Source organism: Cupressus sempervirens, chromosome 11 (assembly GCF_028749045.1).
Source record: "Cupressus sempervirens isolate cs-2001-9-10 chromosome 11, ASM2874904v1, whole genome shotgun sequence".
Taxonomy (NCBI): domain Eukaryota; kingdom Viridiplantae; phylum Streptophyta; class Pinopsida; order Cupressales; family Cupressaceae; genus Cupressus; species Cupressus sempervirens.
The window spans coordinates 395,377,621-395,400,996 of record NC_143128.1 but is presented as its reverse complement, the minus strand read 5'-3'; the positions used below and the strand labels follow the sequence as shown (position 1 = coordinate 395,400,996).

Sequence of the window (23,376 nt, the reverse complement as noted above, 5' to 3'; positions counted from 1 at the left end):
ATAGCCAATGGGTCTCAACCTAGTTATAGTACCCAAGAAGGGAGGAAAATGATGAATTTGTGTGGATTTAGGGAGCTCAATTTAGCCACCAAGAAGGAAAATTTTTCCTTTCCATTTATATATCAAGTCCTTAACAACCTAGTTGAAAAAAGTATTTTTCTTTTCTTGACGGTTTCAGTGGTTACAATTAGTTTCAAATAGCCCCAAAAGATCAAGAAAAAACAACTTTTACTTGACCTTGGGGAATGTTTTCCTACTCATTCTTGCCTTTTGGCTTGTGTAATGCCCCAATCATATTTCAACAATTTTTCATCAGTATCTTTTCAGATATCTTTGTTGATTATATGGAGATCTATAGGGATGATTTTATTATTTATGGTGCTACTTTTGAAGAAGCAAAAGAAAATCTAGAAATGGTACTCAAAAGAGGCCAAGACTATAACATTTCCCTAAATAATGAGAAATTTTTTATGATGATGGAGGAAGGGGTAGTGCTAAGGGCATCCAAGTAGATCTAGCAAAGATTGAAGTCATTAGTACCTTGCCTATGCTAGAGAAGTAGAAGGATATACATAGTTTTTTGGGAAATTCTAGGTATTATAAAAGATTTATTAAAAACTTTAGTCAACTTGCAACACCTCTCTAAAACTTGCTCAAAAAGAATTCCAAATTTTCTTGGGACTCTAATTGTGCAACATCCTTCCTGCAACTTTAGGAAGTTCTTACCATAGCACCTATTTTGAGAGGACCCAATTGGGGCCTACTTTTTCACATTCATATGAAAACCTCTAACTATGCTATTGGTGTTGTACTAGGATAGAAAGTAGACTCAATTAAACATGTCATTTATTTCACTAGTAAGAATTTGTAAGGTACATAATTTAATTATATAGTCACTAAAAAGGAATTTCTTGCAGTCATGTATGCCCTCAATAAATTTAGGTACTACATTACTGTATATGAAATATTTGTCCACACTAACCATTCTGCTATAAAATGTTTAGTGAAAAAACCTACGATTTTAGGAAGATTGGCTCACTTCTTGTTGGTTATGCAAGAATTTGACATCACCATAGTTGATAAACTTGGTAAGGCCAATGTGGTAGTTGACTTTCTCTCTCAGTTACATGTCCCTAATGATCTTGTAGCCATTGATGATAGTTTTCTAGATGATCACCTTTTTCTATTATTCACACAAAACCCATGGTATGCAAATATTACTAACTACCTCAACATAGGTAAAATACAAATTCAATTCTCTACCCAATCAAGAAAGTTCCTAGCAAAGAATAGCATAATTATTCATGGATTTTTGGATTTATGTTCTATACTGGACCTGATCAAGTCATGTGTAGCTTTGTAAGAGAGGATGAAACATATGATGTCTAAAAGGCATGTTATGATGAGCCATATGGAGGTCACTTTGTAGCCAAAAGAACATCCTTCAAAATCTTAACAACTAGGTATTATTGGCCAAGCTTTCATAAGGATGCAACCAGATATAGAAAGAAATGTGACAAATGTCAATGAATGGGAAGACCCACTAAATCAGATGAAGTTCCCTTATAGCCTCAAGTAATTGACACACCCTTTGACAAATGGGGGATTGAATTTGTTGGATCCATTTAACCTATTTGACAAGGAAAATCCTACATTCTAGTTTGCACTGACTATGTAACCAAATGGGTAGAGGCTAAACCCATGAAACACCCAAGGAATATCAACGTGGCAAATTTTTTGTATGAATCCATCTTTACATGGTTTGGCACTCCTAGGAAATTGACATCTGATCAAGGGACTCAGTTTACATCAAATTTGATAACTTCTCTTATGAAAGAGTATATTATCAAGCATGGTAAATCATCACCTTATCATCCCCAAGCTAATGGTCAAGTAGAAGTTACTAATAGGGAGCTGAAATCTATTTTCATCAAGACTATAGCACTTCATAGGAATGATTGGGCCACACACCTTCCTAAAGCTCTCTAGGATTATAGAACCACCTATTTCACAACTTATTTTACTCCCTTCAAGCTTGTTTATGGTAATTCAGTAATAATGCCTATAGAATTTAAATATAAAACATTAAGGACCCCTTGGAGCTTGGGATAGAACTCGCTATTGCCTAACATGACTGAATCTTGAGTTTAAACTAGCTTGATGAATGGAGGAAGTTTGCATTGAACAATATTGAACTCATTAAACACTAGAGAAAATAGTGGCATGATAAATTTATCAAATAGAAAATGTTTGTTGTACAAGATTGGGCACTCCTTCATGACTCAAAGTACCAGCATAACCCATGGAAGTTCCAAACACCATAGTTAGGACTATATGAGATTGTTGCCATATTTCCAAATGGCATAGTTCAACTATCTACCATTGATCCTATTCACTTCAAGTTACTTGTCAATGGGCATCATCTCAAGCTTTACAATAAACTAGTTAGCCGTGAGGAGTTCCTCCAGCAATTCTTGCACAATGAGGATACTTCTTGACTCTATTCAACGCATTCATAATAAAAAAAATCTTCTTGAAAGTACTTTCTTCACATACATTCCACTTCACCTTCTCTCTCTTTCATCTTACATTCCATCTCATCACTCTATCAATTTTGATGATCTTTTCTAGAACATCCTTCCTACAATAGTTTCCAAGTACCTACTGCATAACTTTAGATGCATTTTATTTTATTTTATTCATGCTTTGTTAGGATATGTTATTTTTTATAATTATTCATTCTTGCATATACTATCCTAGTGGGACCCATGCCTTTATTTAGTTGGGGTAGGAAAATATTTAATATTTCCTTTCAAATCAATTTCAAATTGCATGTAACTTCAAGAGTTCATTGAGATAACTAAAAGTATTTGCATGCTTAATGTCACATGTTGATGGCTTGTCCTTCTATGATTGCGTCATTATGAAATTAAGGACATTAAAAGTAGTTATTTAAATTTTAATGATGATTTGCAATGTGTTCAGGTGACGGACCTATACATAAGTGGAAATTATGAAATTTGATGCAAGAAGGATATTATGAGATGTTGTGCATTAAACTCTACAAGTACATGTCATTTTTCTAAAATAACTAGGGCCAGTGTCGTAATATTGTAAACTTTGATTCACCAAGCTCTGAACATTAAAGTTTTTCCATAATTCAGGTTGAATTAACCATGGGTGGAGGTCTATAGAGGAACGAGCCAGTTGATCACTGAGTTCTTTTGGGTGATGTAGTTAGTTGTGAAATATTTAGAAGAAGGGGATGGTTGGATTATAGTCAAGGGATTTGAGGAAGAGGTCACTCTTTAATTCATGAGCACCTTAAAGGATGGCATTGTAGTAGCTAAAGGCCTAAGAATTGAGTTCTCAAATGAGGTGCTAGGCAAGGTCACTGGGTTGCCCTTGGACAGAGAAAATTGGGAGAAAAAATTTGACATAAAGACACATAGGGTACAATTCAGTATACACCAGGATCCTCCACTAGACATTGATAAGAAATAAGGTACTTCTAGGTTATCCTTGCGAATGGAGCGTATTGAACTAGTTGTGTTTATCATCCATTACTTTATGTGTGAAGGACATTACACATACTTGCATGCCCTAGATTTTAAAATGTTGGCTAACCTACAACATGATTACAAATACATAAACATTCCAAATTTCTTGTTTAACATTGTTAAGAAGCAAGCTTCTCTAGTGTAGTTAGGAAAAGATCAATCTATCTCTCACCATTGCTTAATAAAATTACTCATAGAAATACAATTGAATAAACAAGCAATTGGGTCATGGGAGGAGTTCTTGCACTTAAAAGAGGTAGAACCTAGGTTGGTTAGCCCTAGAGGCTAGAGTGTTGGATGAAGGGAAAGAACATCCACTAGTTTGTGTAAAGTTGTTCCCATAGGTGAAAATGTTCCCGAAGTCTCTCCATCTAGTTCTAGGCTAACTAAGAAGAAGATTTACAAAGCTGAACCCTCCATTGTTAACAAAAAGAGAAGCAAAAATATTCAAGTTGCTAGTGCTTGTGAGGCCCCATCATCTACTAAGAATAGGTCTCCCACTAAGAAAGACAAAAGAAATTTTGGAATCTAAAGGAGAAAGGTTAGAAAAAAAACCAAATGAGGAGAGTAACCCTAATGAAACCCTACACTCTCAAGAGGAGGAAGATCTAGAAAAACCTCCTAAAGCACTTGCAGTGGAAATACTTGTAAGCAAGAGGAAATGAAAGAATCATCCATGCTTATCAACACCACTCACATTGTAAAGTTTGAGACTCTCTAAATGTAGGGTTCCTAAAGCCTCTACTCCCATAGTTACCCCTAGAGTTTCTAAATGTGAAAAAAAATCCTCTGTAGAGGAAAAATTGCAGAAAACTCAAGCTAGTAAAAATGAGAGCAAAACCTAGAATCTATAACTGAAAGCTGATTGTAGTGTTGATTATGTGCTTGTTAATAGTGATAAGGAGTTTGGTGAGCTTTAAATATTTGAGTTTTAAGAAAACCTTAACATTCAAGATATTAGTGAAAATTTTGTAGAACTCCCTTCAGAGAATTATCCAAAATTTAGACCTGAAATCATTACATACTATAAAAATTGGATCAAGAAGGGTTAAGACACATTAGCTATAGTAGCCACTGAATCTAGTAGGAAAGAAAATGTGGAGATAGTAGTTGTCATAAGAAAAGGAGACTACTCCACACCACAAAGTGTCAATAAAATGCTCCATTTGGCACCTGGATGGATAGACCTCTTTAATTAAGAGTCACTACCACCACCTAATTTGTCTACACCATTGTCTATGGGAATTAATTTGTTTCAACAACTACTATGGAAGAGAGCTTAATGGAAATTGGAGAAACAAAAATTAAAGCATGTTATTAATGAGAAAAATTACCAGTTGAAACAAAGTTTAGATCAAAATGAAGTCCTAAAGAGAAGGATTGAGCAGATCATAGGATTGATTCCTAAGTTAATGGAATGAAGGTTGCCACCACTAGTATATGCTTTATTTCTTAAAGAAAAATTTACAAATTATAAATTGACTAGAATTATGGAAGGTCTCAATCCCTCTATCTCTTCCCCACATGAGCTCTATGATTCATTTTGAGTTGTTCCCATGGATTTTAAAAATTTACAATGTGAATTACTTCTTCACAATCTAGTAGTGCCTAATGACACTAAATGGAATCCAATCTTGTATGTAGGGGATGTGTAGTTAAGAGCCATATTGTCATGGATATATAATGAAATAAGTAGAGAACATCAAGATGCACCCTATAGGGAGAATGAAATGATAAATAAGAGAGCCCCACTCTCCACAAAACTTGACTCTTGCTACAATTAGAATTCCTTGGTATATTGACTTGGGGAGAAATCAGTGCAAACATTTGTTACCATTAAGGTATCAACCCCCAATTCTCCTACAACCACTACTAAAGTTTGGTGCTGGAAGAGGCTCAAGACAAATTATATTTACATTGACTATGTGAAGAAATAGCCAGGAGAAAGGACACCTAGTAATTGGAGAGCTCAAGAAATTCATGACTGTTGGGGACCAGTAATAGATTAGTTCGGGGGAATGATGAACCTCTAAAAGGCCATTATTTTGAGAACCTTTTATCTTGTTTCTAGAGAATTATCTTGTGAAAACATTTTATGACTCTATGGTTTAAGAAAAGGAACTTATGTTCTTATGAATATATTACCTATAAGTTAAGACATGAAGATTGAAATATAGATAGTTCAAATATGTTGTGGTTGCTTAAATCTATGGATTTCTATGGTATAATGAAGGAATATTACATGTTAATAAATGTTTCCTCATCCATGCTATGTTTGGGTATTCCTTCTTGTAGCCATAGGATTTGAAAAGAGTGATAGTTTGAACATTATACCCTTTCTAACATTGATGATGAAATATATATATATATATATATATATATATATATATATATATATATATGTCAAAGTTTTCTTGTTCAATATTTTGTAGGTAATTGTTGCACATATCAAAAGTCAACATTTCAATGCTAAGTCAAAGCCAACCAGATTGATGAATCACTGCAACAAATAGATTATTGTGTGATTTAGTTATCACAATGTATGAATATAGCTCCCTCAACCTACTATATTATTGGAGGAGTTAAATCATAGTTAATGATATTTCTGTTGTAAACTTTATGAATCTATAATTGATCCTCATTGATAGATTGATCATAGAAGTAGGGAGTTGTTGTAGTTTTCCTTTAAATAATACTCATCATAGTTTTGAAAGAAGTTTTTGCCAAAAAAAAGATAGAATAGATTATTTATTCATAAAAGTAGTGTATAATCTTATTTTTAATTAGATGTAATATCTTGCTATGAAGGAATAGAATAAAAAGTTCAAGTTTCCATCTCCTATCTTAATCGTCTTTTCTGTTCACTAATCTAAGGGGGCCCACTTGGTGAGTGAACTACTTTGTTAGAGTAGATTTTGTTTCCTTATTTTCTTCATTGCAAAATAGACTTCTATTGTTCCTGTAGCCATTGATAACAAAATCATTGAACTATTTCTGCAACATAGGTGCATAGATAGATTTACTATTTGTAGCAGTAATCTAAGCTTTAAGATAAGATATCATTTCAGTTCCAAGCTTAGTTTCCTTCAAAATTCCTTTTCCATTTTAGTTCTAATGACTTAAAGTGGAATCAAAGCATATACCTTATAGCCACCCTCTCAAGCTTACGCTCGCAAGTTGATAAAAAGAAAAGAAATTAGTGTGTTATTCTTAGGAAAACACATGATTCCATCTAATCATGGAGTCAACGTGAAAGGATGCTCAGTCCTTTTTTACTAAGTTATTTAGTCAGCTGGCTAGTATCTCTTATCTAGCACTCAAAATGTACCTTATCGAGCACCCAAAATGAATGAGCAAGTAAAAAGCAATTCAGCATTAAGAATGTGCCTCATCTACCACTCAGGAGGTGCCAATGGGAAGAAAGACACAAGTGCTTATCCAAGAATGGGAACGAGTCATTGACTTTTCAGTAGTGCAATGTTGGAGCAGCAACTATGTTACACCTAGGAGATGGGATGTAGGCTAAGGGACTCAAAATGGACTTAAATTGGGGTATAAAATAGAGAATAGGGAAGCATGATTGAAAATGGGCCTTGAGACAAAAATGGTAGTGTGAATATAAAAATGATAGAACTACAGGCTCTAAAAAGTAAGAATAGGGTGCATCATCAGGGCTTCCTAGGAAGTCACCCATCCAAGTACTACTATGGCCCAAGTGTGCTTGACTACAGAGTTCTAATGGGGTCCAATGGACTAATGCTGGTATGATTGCACCCAACATCAAGTTGTCTTGCCCTGACCTTAGCAAGTGCATAAGAATACATGTTATCTAAGATGCACCTTATCTAGCACTTAAAACATGCCTTATAAGGCACTATTAGTGTACAAGGAAGTAAAAAGAACTCTACAATTAGGAATGTGCCTTATCTTGTACTTGGAAGGTAGCATTAAGAATACAAGCAAAAATGTCCATCCAACACTCAAAGTGTCTCATTAACTTTTTAATGTTGTAAGTTAGAGATGCCACTTTCAAACACCTGCAAGACAAGAAATAGACTTGGGGGACTTGAAATGGACTCAAGGACATAATTGGGTTTTAGGACAGAATGAGGATTAAGACAAAAAGGGAGGATGCATGATTGAAAAGGGGTTCCAAGAAATAAAACTCTAGTGTAAGTAATACGATGCCTAGACCAAAGCCTAAAAAAGGGTACAACACCAGGACTTCCTAAGAGGTCACCCATCATAGTACTACTTCGGCCCAAGTGTGCTTAACTGCAAAGTTTTGATGGGATTTAATGCACTAACACTGGTATGATCACACCCAACATCCAACTATTTTTCCCTAAGCTTAGTGCATGCATCATAATGCACCTCATCTAGGACATAGCTTATCGAGCACTCAAAATGCACCTTATCGAGCACTCAAAATGCATGAGCAAGTAAAGAGCACTTTGACATTATGAACGCACCTCATTTGCAACTCAGAAGGTGCCAATAGGAAGAAAGGTGCAAGTTTCTATACAAATAAAATCTCTTAATCAAGCCATGTGCAAAATTTTGAGAAGAAGGGAGATGCGGTTCAAAAGTTACAACCCTCGAAAGTTCTTGAATCAATTTCCCAATCTTTTAAGCTTTTCATCATTATAATAATCAATTATTATACCAACGGTTACATCCATATGGAAAATATTTTTTTGAGGAACATCATTTTATGGTCATGTTTAGTATCTCTTATCTATCAGTTAGAACATACCTTATCAAGCACTCGGAATGAACAAGCAAGTAAAAAAGACTTTGACATTAAGAATGTGATTCATATAGCACTCAAAAGGCACCAAAGGGAAAAAGACACAAGTCCATATCTAGGGATAAGAATGAGTCATTGACTTTTTACTATTGCAAAGTTGGGGCAACAACTCCATTACACTTGGGAGACGAGAACTAGGCTTGAGGACCCAAAATGGACTTAAATTAGGGTACAAAATAGAGAATGTGGAAGCATGATTTAAAATAGGCCTAGAACTAAAATAGTAGTGTGAATATAACAATGGAAAAACTAGATGCTCTAAAAAGTAAGAAAAGGGTGAAACATTAGGACTTCTTGGGAGGTCACCCATCCTAGTACTACTCTATCCCAAGTGCCCTTAACTATGGAGTTTCAATAGGATCTAGTACACTAATAGTGGTATGACCACACCCAATATCAAACCCTAACCTTAGTGAGTGCATTAGAATGAATGTCATCTAGGATGCACCTTATCTAGCACTCAGAACATGCCTTATAAGTCACTATCAATGTACAAGGAAGTAAAAAGAGCTCCAAAATTAGGAATGTGTTTTATTTGTTACACCAAAGGAAACATTAGGAAGATGAGCACAAATTTCCATCCAGCACTCAAACTATGTCATGAAATTTTTAATGTTGTAATTCAAAGAGATCGCATTCAAACACCCATAAGATGATAAATAGACTCAAGGGACTCAGAATGGACTCAAGGATAGAATTGGGTTTTGGGATGTAAAACAAGGGGCAAGACCAAAAGGGAGATGCATGATTGAGAAGGGGTTTCGAGAAATAAAACTCCATCATAAGTAATATGATGCCTAGACCATAGACTAAAAAATGGTGCAACATCGGGACTTCTCAAGAGGTCACCTATCCCAATACTACTCTGGCCCATGCACGCTTGACTACAGAATTTTAATGGGATATGGTGTACTAAGATTGGTATGATCACACCCAATATATATCTCTTGCACCCTGAGCGTAGTGCATGCATTGTAATGCACCTCATCTTGGACACACCTTATTGAGAACTCAAAATGCACCTTATCAACCACTCAAAATGCATGATCAAGTAAAGAGCACTCTGGTATTAAGAACACTCTGCATTTGGAACTTAGAAGGTGCCAATAGGAATAAAGACACAAGTTTCTATACAAAAAACTCCACTTAATGAAGCTAAACACAAGTATTAAAAAATACTTCTCCTAATGAAGCCACATGGAAAATTTCAACAAGAATGGAGATGTAGGTCAAAAGTGACGACCATTAGAAGTTCTAAAATCAATTTCCCAATATTATAATATTTTTATCATTATAAGAATCAATTATTATATCAATGATTTCAGCCATATGGAGAATAATTTTTTGAGGAACATCATTTTATGGTGATGTTTAGTATCTCTTATCTAGCGATTAGAACGTACCTTATCGAGCACTCAAAATGAATTAGAAAGTAAAAAGCACTTCAACATTAAGAATGTGCCTCATCTTGCACTCAGAAGGCCCCAACAAGAAGAAAGACACAATTGCCTGTCTAAGGCTAGGAATGGTTCATTGACTTTTGTCTATTGCAAGGTTGGTGCAATAGCTTTGTTATACTTGGGAGATGAGAAGTAGGCTTGGGGACTTGAAATGGACTTAAATTGGGGTATGAATTAGAGAATGGGGAAGCATGATTGAAAATAGGCCTTGAGAACCAAAATGGTAGTGTGAATATAACAATTACAGATTCAAAGGCTCTAAAAAGTAAGAAAAGGGTGCAATGCCAGAATTTCCGTGGAGGTCACTCATTGCAGTACTACTCTAGCCCAAGTGTGCTTAACTATGGAGTTCTAATGGGATTTGATGCACTAGTGCTAATATGATCACACCCAACATCAAACCATCTTGCCTTGACCTTAGTGCATGCATTAGAATGCATGTTATCTGGCACTCAAAATGTGCCTTATAAGGCACTATCAATACATGAGGAAATAAAAAGAGCTCTAAAATTAGGAATTTTCCTTATCCTATACTCGAAAGCATTAGGAAGACTAGCACACATGTCCATCCAGCACTCAAAGTGCATAGTTAACTTTTTAATATTGTAAGTTAGAGATGCCACTTTCCAACACCCACAAGATGACAAATCGAGTCAGAGGACCCAAAATGGACTCAAGTATGGAATCGGGTTTCAGGATGGAAAATGGGGAGCAAGACCAAAAAGGAGGATGCATGATTGAAAAGGGGTTCCAAGAAAAAAAACTCCAGCATAAGTAATATGATGCATGAAATAAAGACTAAAAAATGGTGCAACACTGGGACTTCCTGGGTGGTCACCCATCCTAGTACTACTATGACACAAGCGAGCTTAACTACAGAGTTCTGATGGGATCCAGTGCACTAATGCTAGTATGATTTCACCAAACATCTAACTCTTGCACCCTGAGCTTAGTGCATGCATCATAATGCACCTCATTTAGGACACACCTTATCAAGCACTCAAAATGCACCTTATCAAGCATTCAAAATGTATGAGAAAGTAAAGAGCACTCTAGCATTAAGAACACACCTCATCTGACACTCAAAATGCACCAATAAGAAGAAAGGTGCAAGTTTCTATACAAACAACTTCTCCTAATGAAGCCAAACATGAGTTTCTGGAAAAAAAAAAAAAATCTCCTAATGAAGCCACATGGAAAATTTTGAGAAGATTGGATGTGTGGGTCAAAAGTTACAACCCTCGAAAGTTCTTGAATCAATTTCCCAATCTTATAAGCTTTTTGTCATTATAATAATCAATTATTATATCAACAATTTTAGCCATATGAAGAATTATTTTTTGAGGAATGTCATTTTATGGTCATGTTTAGTATCTCTTATCTAGCACTATGAATGTACCTTATCGAGCACTCATAATGAATAAGCAAGTAAAAAGCACTTTGACATTAAGAATGTTTCTCATCTTGCACTCAAAAGGTGGCAACAAGAAGAAAGACACAAGTGCCTATCTAGGACTGAGAATGAGTAATTGACTTTTTGCTATTGGAAGGTTTGACAACAACTCCGATATGCTTGGGAGATGAGAAGTAGGCTTGAGGATCCGAAATAGACTTAAATCAAGGTACAAAATAGAGAATGGAAAAGCTTGATTGAAAATAGGCCTTGAGAACCAAAATGGCAGTGTGAATATGACAATGATAGAAACATGGCTTCTAAAAAGTAAGAAAAGGGTGCAACACTAAGACTTCCTGGGAGGTCATCCATCATAGTACTACTCCAGCCCAAGTGCACTTAACTACATAGTTATAATGGGATCTAGTGCACTAACGCTGGTATGATCACACCCAACATCAAGCCCTCTTGCCTTAACCTTAGCATGTGCATTAGAATGCATGTTATCTAGGATGCAACTTATCTAGCTCTCAAAATGTGCCTTATAAGTCACTATCAATGGATGAGGAAGTAAAAAGAGCTCTAGAATTAGGAATGTGCTTTATCCATTACATGGAAGGCAATGTTAGGAAGATGAGCACAAATGTCCATCCAATGCTCAGAGTGTGTCATGAACTTTTTCACATTGTAAGACAAAAATGCCACTTTAAACACCTGCAAGATGAGAAATAGACTCAGGGGACATGAAATGGACTTGAGGACAGAATTGGATTTTGGGATGTAAAATGGGGAGAAAGACCAAAAGTGAAGATGCTAGTATGATCACACCCAATATCTATCTCTTGCACCATGAGCTTAGTGCATGCACCTTATCAGCCACTCAAAATACACAATCAAGTAAATAACACTCCAACATTAAGAACACGCTACATTTGGGACTCAAAAGGTGCCAATAGGAAGAAAGGCATGAGTTTCTATATAGACAACTTCACCTAATAAAGCTAAACATGAGTCTTTTAAAAATAAAATTCTCCTAATGAAACCACATGGAAAATTTCAAGAAGAACAGAGATGCAGGTCAAAAGTGTAACCCTCGAAAGTTCTTCAATCAATTTCCCAATATTATAATCTTTTCATCATTATAAGAATCAATTATTATATGAACATTTTTAGCCATATGGACAATAATTTTTTGAGAAATGTCATTTTATGTTCATGTTTAGTATCCCTTATTGAGCACTTAGAATGAACGAGCAAGTAAAAAGCACTTTAACATTAAGAATGTGCCTCATCTTGCACTTAGAAGGTGCCAACAAGAAGAAAGATATAATTGCTTATCTAGGGCTAGGATAGATTCATTGACTTTTCTCTGTTGCAAGGTTACAAGTTTTGATGGGATCTGGTGCACTAACGCTGGTATGATCACACCAAACATCTAACTCTTGTGCCCTGAGCTTATTGCATGCATCATAATGCACCTCATCTAGGACACACCCTATCAAGCACTCAAAATGTACGAGCAAGTAATGAACACTCTAGCATTAAGAAGATAGCTCATCTAACACTCAAAAGGTGCCAATAGGAAGAAAGGTGTGAGTTTCTATACAAAAAAATTCTCCTAATGAAGCCACGTGGAAAATTTTGAGAAGATTGGATGTGCAAGTCAAAAGTTATGACCCTTGGAAGTTCTTGAATCAATTTCCCAAACTTATAAGCTTTTTGTCATTATAATAATCAATTATTATATCAATAGTTTCAGCCATATTAGGAATATTTTTTTGAGGAATGTTATTTTAAGGTCATGTTTAGTGTCTCTTATCTAGCACTTAGAACATACCTTATCAAGCACTCAGAATGAACAAGCAAGTAAAAAGTACTTTGGCATTAAGAAGCATGATTGAAAATGGGCCTTAACAACCAAAATGGCAGTGTGAATATAATAGTAACAGAACTAAAGGCTCTAAAAAGTAAGACAAGGGTTCAAAACTAGGACTTCCTAGAAGGTCACCCATTATAGTACTACTTTGGCCCAGGCACTCTTAAGTACAAAATTTTAATGGGATCTAGTGTACTAATGCTAGTATGATCACACCCAACATAAAACCCTTTTTCCTTGACCTTAGCATGTGCATTAGAATGCATGTTATCTAGGGTGCACCTTATCTAGTACTTAGAACATGCCTTATAAAGCACTATTAATACACAAGGAAGTAAAAAGAGCTCTAGAATTATGAATGTGCCCTATCTAGTACTCAAAAGGCACCATTAGGAAGACTAGCACAAAATTCCATCCAACACTCAAAGTGTTTTGTTAACTTTTTAATGTTGTAAGTTAGAGATGCCACTTTCAAACACTTGCAAGATGAGAAATAGAGTTGAGGCCCCAAAAATTGACTCAAGGATAGAATCAAATTTTAGGACAAAAAATGGGGAGCAAGACCAAAAGGGAGGATGTATGATTGAAAAGGGGTTCTAAGAATCAAAACTCTATTGTAATTAATATGTCTAGACCAATGATTCAAAATGGTGCAAAACTCGAACTTCCCAAGAGATCACCCATCCTAGTACTACAGAGGTCTAATGGGATCCGGTGCACTAGCACTAGTATGATCACACCAAACATCTAACTCTTGTGCACTGAGCTTAATGCATGCATCATAATGTACCTCATCTAGGACACACCTTATTGAGCACTCAAAATGCACAAGCAAGTAAAGAGCACTTTGGCATTAAGAACATACCTCATCTGACACTTGGAAAGCACTAATAGGAAGAAAGGCACAAATTTCTATAAAAACAACTTCTCATAATGAAGCCAAACACAAGTTTCTAAAAAATACCTTCTCCTAATGAAGCCATGTGGAAAATTTTGAGAAGAATGGATATGCGAGTCAAAACTTATGACCCTTAGAAGTTCTTGAATCAATTTCCCAATCTTATAATATTTTTTGTCATTATAATAATCAATTATTATATCAACTATTCCAACCATATGGAGAATACTTTTTTCAGGAATGCCATTTTATGGTCTGTTTAGTATCTCTTATCTAGCACTAAAAATGTACCTTATCGAGCACTCAGAATGAGTGAGCAAGTAAAAATTACTTCGACATTAAGAATGTTCCTCATCTAGCACTTAGAAGGCATTAACAAGAAGAAAGACACAAGTTCTTATCCAGGGCTAGGAATGAGTCGTTAACTTTTTTGCTATTCCAATGTTGGGGCAGAAGCTCTATTACACCTAGGAGACAAGTAGGCTTAAGGACCTGAAATGGACTTAAATAAAGGTACATAATAGAGAATGGGGAAGTGTGATTGAAAATGGGCCTTAAGAACCAAATTAGCAGTGTGAATATAGCAATGGTAGAACCAGAGGCTTTAAAAAGTAAGAAAATGGTGCAAAACTGGGACTTCCTGAGAGGTCACCCATCCCAATACTAATCTATCCCAAGTGAGCTTAGCTATGGATTTCTTGTGGGATGCAATGCACTAATACTAGTATGATCACACCCAACATCAAACCCTCTTGTCTTGACCTTAGTGTGTGCATTAGAATGCATGCTATCTAGGATGTACCTTATTTGGCACTCAAAGCATGCCTTATAAGGCACTATCAATGCACGAGGAAGTAAAAAGAGCTCTTGAATTAGGAATGTGCCTTATCCACTACTAGGATGGAAGAATTAGAAAGATAAGCACAAATTTCCATCCAGCACTCAAAGTGCATCATTAACTTTAACATTGTAAATTAGAGATGCTTCTTTCCAACACTTTCAAGACAAGAAAAAGACTCGAGGGGACCACAATGGACTTGAGGATGGAATTGGGTTTTGGGATGGAAAATAGGGAACAAGATCAAAAGGGAGGATGCATGATTAAAAAGAGTTTCAAATAAAAAAAACACTAGCATAAGTAATACGATGCCTAGACTAATGACTAAAAAAGGGTGCAACACTAGGACTTACCAGGAGGTCACCCATCATAGTACTACTCTGGCCTAAGCACACTTAATTGTATATTTCTAATGGGATCTGATGCACTAACCCTAAAATGATCACACCCAAAATCTAACTCTTGCACCCTATGCTTAGGGCATGCATCATAATGCACCTAGTCTAGGACACACCTTATCAAGAAAATAAAACATACAAGCAAGTAAAGAGTACTCCAACAATAAGAACACACCTCATCTAACACTTAGAAGGCACCAATAGGAAGAAAGGCATGAGTTTCTATACAAACAACTCCTCTTAATGAATCCAAACATGAGTTTCTAAAAAGATAAATTCTCATAATGAAGCCACACAGAGAATTTTGAGAAGAACAAGGATGTGAGTGAAACGTTATGACCCTCATAAGTTCTTGAATCGATTTCCCAATCTTATAAGTTTTTCGTCATTATAATAATCAATTACTATGCCAATGGTTTCAGCCATATGGAGAATAATTTTTTGAGGAACATCATTTTATGCTCATGTTTAATATCTCTTATCTAGCACTCAGAACATAGGTTATCGAGCACTTGGAATGAATGAGCAAGTAAAAAGCACTTTGACATTAAGAATGTGCCTCATCTAGCTCTTAGAAGGTTGCAATAGGAAGAAAGACACAAGTGCTTATCTAGGGCTGGGAATGAATCATTGACTTTTTGCTATTGCATGGTTGGGGTAGCAAGTTTGTTACACTTGGAAGATGAGAATTAGGCTCAGGGACCCAAATTGGCAGTGTGAATATAACAATGATAGAACAAGAGGCTCTAAAAAGTAAGAAAAGGGTGCATCACCCAGACTTCTCGGGAGGTCACCCAACCCACTACTACTTTGGCCAAAGCGTGCTTAACTGTGGAGTTTTAATGGAAGCTTTGGTGAGTTGGTAATGATCATAACTCCTATCTTGTCACCAGTCATGTCATCAGTATGTATAATTCAAGTATAGGTTTCACATTTTAAAAGTAGCTTGCCTTGTTTTGATTCCCTACTATTTCCACTTTTGTATAAACATTTTGTCTTGTCTGAGTGTATGTAGTGATAGTTTGAGCTTTTCATTCATACAAATCTACATATGCTAAGCCTGGTGAGTCCCTAGTCCTTCCCTTTCAAGGTGCCTTTTCTTTTGACATTTCCTTAATATTGTGTATTTGTTCTATATCTTTCATTTCTATTCATTTCTTATCATGGCTACCCCTTCTCATCCAAAACTCCTAGACAAGATTAGAGAGTTAGTGATAAGTAGGGTCCTCACTAACATGGAACATACCTTCCACACCAATGAGGATATGAACAAACTATTGGCTAGGTTTACAAACACACCACTTGACTCCATATCCCAAAAGGCCACAGATAGTGGTCTATTGCAAGCATCCACATTTCCAAAGGACTTCCCTCATCCTTGATTAGTTCTAGCCTATAGGGATAAATATGATGCTACTAAGAATTATTTGCACTTTTAATGGAAAAATCCTAGTTTACGTGAGCATAATTATTGTTTCTAGTTATAACAAAATTGTTACTTCACCCACTCCAAGTAAGTCAAATATTACTATTGAACCTAAATTTCTTGTTCAAGGTTCAGTACACCTCCATGTGTCCATCAATTAGAGGCATTCTCGTAGCTATAGAAACTAGGAATAGTCGAAGAAATTGAGCATGTCCCATGACGAGCCTACAACTATAGAGCTAGATGCAGTAGAAGATCAAGAAGAAATAGGGGAATCTCTTATTAGTGGAATGGAACAGGGTTGTCAATAAATCATAGAAGGTGCTACCACATCAGATGTAATGTCTCTCAGTTCTATAACTATGTTACAAACTCCTCCCCCTGAGGATAATCATATGATTCCTAATCGGTTTGAGTTGTCTGTGAACAAGAAGAGAAGTTTAGTACCAACAACCCTCCTAGTTGAGGACTTAATCAAAAAAATGCCTTGGGAATACCCCTAAAACCATAAAGTCCAAGATAGAAATTATATTGAACATTGATGATGAGATAGGTAGTGGGTAGTAGAGGTTATGAAGTCAACAACCAAGAAAAACATACAAGAAATACAACCTAAAGACTATACAACAGAAAAGACCATTCTTGGCCTTTCTTCAAGAACTACTGACATGAAAATATGGAGTGTAGGGAATGCCTAGATCTCTCATCAAATATGGAAAGACCAAAGGGACAAGAAAGAATGAAAACAATCCCAATGGAAGATGGCCAAGTACATACATGAGCTACAACATCCTCATGTGAAAGCATTGTCTGATGTTATTACAGTTATTGATGTGGAATCTCCTTTGAACTAAAGCATCCTTGAATAGGTCAAGAGAGATCATTTAATTTCCCAAGCATATGGAAAATGGCTAAGCACTGTGCACACTAAAGTGACTTGTTACTTTTCTCATTTCACTAAAACTAATGAGAGGGCATATAAGTTAACCACAACTTTAGATTAAGAAATGAATGCTTGGGAGTTTGAGAAGATCAAATAGGATGAGTACATCATTAATATCATTGAATTTCAAGAGTATGGCATAAATAAGTTTGTGAAGAAGAATCTAGAGGCTAAGGCTAACATTGACTTCTTGTTCATTGCCAGTGCCAACTTGGAATGGAGAAACATAGTAATGGTGTAGGAATTGGATGAATTTTTTGAGCTACTAAAGAAGGTGTGATACCTGAAAGAACTTTTAATGGCTAACATAAAATTCATTGATGTGAATATTATGGGTAATGAAGATCTCATTTAAAAACTTCCTAAAGAGGTAGAGGTGGCCTTCTTCGTGAGAATCAAGCTGTTTAAAGAAATAAGTGAGGTATCGGTACATGATCTAACCATAGTTACCAGGGTAGATTCTATGATGATTATTTTCACTAACCACCTAGAGGTTCAAGACAATAAGTTGGTTCATGTTGGCTAAATCATGGAGATGTGGAATCTCAGGCTGGAACAATTAGGCATTTTGCAGCAGTAAGAACTTGTCAGTTTCCTCACTGCTCATAGAGTGTTGAAAGAAATCAATGACGGTGGCTTTAAGGACCACAAATCATAGGATATAAGTGGCACAACTAGATATTGAAAGAATAAAAAGAAACCTTGTTCTCTTTCTATTAGTTTTAGTTAATACATTATATACTCTGCTGGTATTTTTGCAAGAAGAATTTTAACTCCCTACGTGGAATTATTTTTGGTTTGAATTGGGAAAGCCTAAAGTGGCTATATATGTAATATTTTAAGTGATCTTAAAGGTCAGCTCTTCAAATTTTCTTAGATAGTTCTTTGGTAAAGTATAGTTAGTTGCTTTTGTGTTTTATGATAGTAAGTTAATGATAATAGATACTGATCTTTTGGTTATTTCTATGGTATCTATCTGATAATTATGTGGTTATCTTATTGGTTTATGGAGTTCATTTGAGGTTCATGCCATATAGATGCTATTTCATTGATTCTATTTTTGCTCTTTTATCTTTCAGTTCATTCTAGTGATCTTGATCAAATTTGAGATTATAAATAGTGTGTCGTATGTCATATCCTTGATTATAGTTATTCAAATATACAATATTATTTTATGGTTATTAAAGGATTTTTACATCTTTCCTTAAGTTCTTTGTGGTTAAAAGAATGGCAATAATGATTCATCTGTAGGAAGATTTATATTGCAAATCATTTTATAAGGAAGTTATGCCTTTGAAACACAAAGAGTCTTTGCAATTATAAAGACTCATTTTTTGTGAAAGTTGGGTTTTCTTGCAAATACAACATAAGTAATTGTGGGGAAAACCATTCACTAACAATAAGTATCAATTATTATATTGACAGTTTCATTAATATAGAGAATACTTTTTTGAGGAATGCCATTTTATGGCCATGTTTAGTATCTCTTATCTAGCACTTATAATGTACCTTATTGAGCACTTGTAAAGAACAACCAAGTAAAAGCACTTTAGCATTGAGAATGTGCCTCATCTACCACTTAGAAGGCACCAATTGGAAGAAAGACATAAGTGAATATTCGGGACTAGGAATGAGTCATTGACTTTTCACTATTGCAAGGTTGAGGTAGCAACTTTGTTACACCTAGGAGATGAGAAGTAGGCTCAAGACCCAAAATGGACTTAAATTAGGATATGAAATAGAGAATAGGGAAGTGTGATTGAAAGTGGGCCTATAGAACCAAAATGGTAGTGTGAATATAAAATGATAGAACTAGAGGCTCTAAAAAGTAAGAAAAGGGTGCAACACTTGGACTAAATGGTAGGTCACCCATCCGAGTACTACTTTGGCCCAATTGTGCTTAACTATAGAGTTCTAATAGGATCTGGTGCACTAGCTCTAGTATGATTGCATCCAACATCAAACCCACTTTCCCTGACCTTACTGCATGCATTAGAGTGCATGTTATCTAGGATGCACCTTATCTAGCACTCATAACATGCCTTATAAGGCACTATCAATGCATGAGGAAGTAAAAAGAGCTCCAGGATTAGGAATGTGCATGTAGAAAGAGCTTTAGGATTAGGAATGTGCCTTATCTCTTGCAAGGAAATGTTGGGAAGATGAGAACAAATTTCCATCCAGCAATCAATGTATGTCATTAAATTTTTAATGTTATAAATTAGAGATGCCACTTTCCAACACCTACAAGATGAGAAATAGACTCGGGTGACCCAAAATGGACTCAAGGACAGAATCAGGTTTCAGGATAGAAAATAGGGAGCATGACCAAAAGGGAGGATGCATGATTAAAATAGGGTTATCAAAAAATAAACTCTATCATAAGTAATACGATGCACATACCAAAGACTGAAAAAGGGTGCAACACTGTGACTTCTTGGGAGGTCACCCATCCCAATGCTACTCTAGCCCAAGCATGCTTAACTATAAAGTTTTGATGGGATTTGATGCACTAATGCTAGTATGATCACACCCAACATCTAACTCTTTCACCCTTGTCTTAGTTCATGCATTTAATGCATCTCATCTAGGACACACCTTATCAAGCACTCAAAATGCATCTTATCAAGTAGTCAAAATGCATGAACAAGTAAAAAGCACTCAAGCATTAAGAACACACCTCATCTAACACTCATAAGGTACCAATAGGAAGAAAGGGGTGAGTTTCTATACAAAAAAATTCTCATAATGAAGCCAAACATAAGTTTCCCAAAAAACTTCTCATAATGAAGCCACATGGAAAATTTCAAGAAGAAAAAAAATATCAAAAGTTACAACCCTTAGAAGTTCTTGAATCAATTTCCCAATGTTATAAGCTTTTTGTCACTATCAAAACCAATTATTATATCTATTGGCTTCTCTATTAGATCAATAACTTGGTTATAAAAACAAAACTTATGGATTCAACATCCAAAATGAGTAGTTATCTTTCTTATTGAGAAGAATCATTTAAATTATCAACCCGAGGATGCATACTTGAAACAAGTCTGCAAAGTATATGCACCATGAAACTCTCTAAGCTATTCTATCATTTCAAAACATAAACTATAAAAATTCTAGAAATAAATCTAAGTACACAGTAATGACTACTAGAAACTGCAAGAAACTACATAGTAATGGTTGCAGGAACTGAATATTACAAACTACAAGTTTCTATCTATCTCTACATATCTCCACGTATATCTATCTATATCTCTATTTATGTCTACATATCAAATTCTTAATTAAAATATTATATATATAAGCTTATTGAATCTCTAATAACCATCTAACAAGTGTCTCATCATTCCTTTAAACAAGGAAGTGACTTATTACAAAACTAATGACTAAGTGTGCTGATTTTCTATTCCACATTTTCAGTAGTCCACTAAAATACATGATTCTCCTTTATTATTATGAATTAGATCGAACCCTTTCACTAGGTTATTCTCCTCATTTTTTTATTTCTAGATTATTTTAAAAATCTTAATTTCATTAAGAAATGTGGAAGTTATGATCATTTTATTGAAAGTGGTTTTCTGCTGCCTGAAAATGTACCACCTTTCACTCAATCAACTTCTAATCTATGGTGCTTGTTAATAAATCTGAACTAACTCAAACTCTCAAAAGGGTTTGTAAACCCTATTTTCAGCTTTCCAAATCCATGACCCATTCTTAATTTCATTTAGAATTGAGAGATATATTCCTATTTTACTGAAACTAACTTTTGACTTTTACTGCATTTCCTGCAACTACTGAATATTGACAAGTGTCAACTTGCTTCTCCTTCTTTCCAGCTGCATAAATGACTCAAATATCTCACAAGAGACATGTTAATCATCTCAAGATAATTATTATTCAATAATAACCATTTATTGTAACATATCATCACAATTTAACATCACCTAGATATACATGCAAATGCTAATCAATAAATCATTAATGTTTCATAATTCAAGTTAATGTATGGAAATGACTTGGAAATATATTGAAATCATGAGATAAAGTGTTGTAGTAGATGAATATAAATATGACATTTTATAGGCTCATCAATATCAACTTTTTCAGCCATATGGAGAATATTGTTTTGAGGAATGTCATTCTATGGTCATGTTTAGTATCTCTTATCTAGCACTCAAAATGTACTTTATCAAGTAATCAGAATGAATGAGCAAGTAAAAAGCACTTTGACATTAATAATGTGCCTCATTTAGCACTTAGAAGGTGCTAATAGGAAGAAAGACACAAGTGCCTATCCATAGCTTGGAATGAGTCATTGACTTTTCACTATTGCAAGGTTGGGGCAATAGCTCCGTTACACTTGGGAGATGAAAAGTAGGGTTGGGGACGTGAGATGGACTTAATTCAGGGTATGAAATAGAGAATGGGGAACCGTGATTGAAAATGCACCTTGAGAACCAAAATGGCAGTGTGAATATAACAATGACAAAACCAGAGGCTCTAAAAGGTAAGATAAGGGTGCAACACTAGGACTTCCTAGGAGGTCACCCATCCCAGTACTACTTTGGCCCAAGCATGCTTAACTATGAAGTTCTAATGGGATTTGATGCACTAACATAATCTCACCAACATCAAACCCTCTTGTCCTTACCTTAGTGCATGCATTAGAATGCATGTTATCTAGGATGCACCATATCTAGCACTTAGAACATGCCTTATAAGGCACTATCAATGCATGAGGAAGTAAAAAGAGCTCCAAAATTAGGAATGTGCCTTATCTAGTACTCAAAAGGAATCATTAGAAATACAAGCACAAATTTCCATCCAACACTCAAAGTTCTTCATTAACTTTTTAATATTATAAATTAGTGACGCCACTTTCCAACACTCGCAAGATGAGAAATAGACTCGGGGGACTCAAAATGGACTTGAGGAGGGAATCAAGTTTCAAGATAGAAAATGGGGAGCAAGACCAAAAGGGAGGATGCATGATTTAAATGGGGTTCCAAGAAACAAAACTTTATTGTAAGTAATACGATGACTAGATCAAAGACTAAAAAAGGGTGCAACATCAAGACTTCCCAGGAGGTCACCCATCATAGTACTACTTCGGCCCAAGTGCACTTAACTATGAAGTTTTGTTGGGATTCAATGCACTAACCAAAGTATGATCACACACAACATCTAACTCTAGAACCTTGAGTTTAGTGCATGCATCATAATGCACCTCATCTAGGACACACCTTATCACACAATCAAAATGCACCTTATCAAGTACTAAAAATGCATGAGCAAGTACAGAGCATTCCAACATTAAGAACACACCTCATTCGACACTCAAAAGGTGATAATAGGAAGAAAGGGGCAATTTTCTATAAAACAACTTCTCCTAATAAAGACAAACACAAGTTTCTAAAAAGACAACTTCTCCTAATGAAGCCATGTGGAAATTTTCAAGAAGAACTAAGATGTGGGTCAAAAGTTTCCACCATCAGAAGTTCTTGAATTAATTTCCCAATCTTATATTCTTTTTGTCATTATTAGAATCAATTATTATATCAACGGTTTCAGCCATATTGAGAATACTTTTTAATGAATGTCATTATATGGTCATGTTTAGTATCTCTTATCTAGCACTCTGAACATTTCTTATCAAGCAGTCAGAATGAATGAGCAAGTAAAAAGCACTTTGATATAAAGAATGTGCCTTATCTAGCACTTAGAAGGTACAAATAGGAAGAAAGACACAAGTACCTATCCAGGGTTGGGAATAA

The 23,376-nt window shown here is 35.3% G+C and overlaps 1 pseudogene; it reads right to left on the bottom strand.

Annotated features, from left to right (window-relative positions):
• Nucleotides 1-7,767: 7,767 nt before the first annotated feature.
• Nucleotides 7,768-7,886, bottom strand: LOC149529692 (5S ribosomal RNA; annotated as a pseudogene).
• Nucleotides 7,887-23,376: the final 15,490 nt, after the last annotated feature.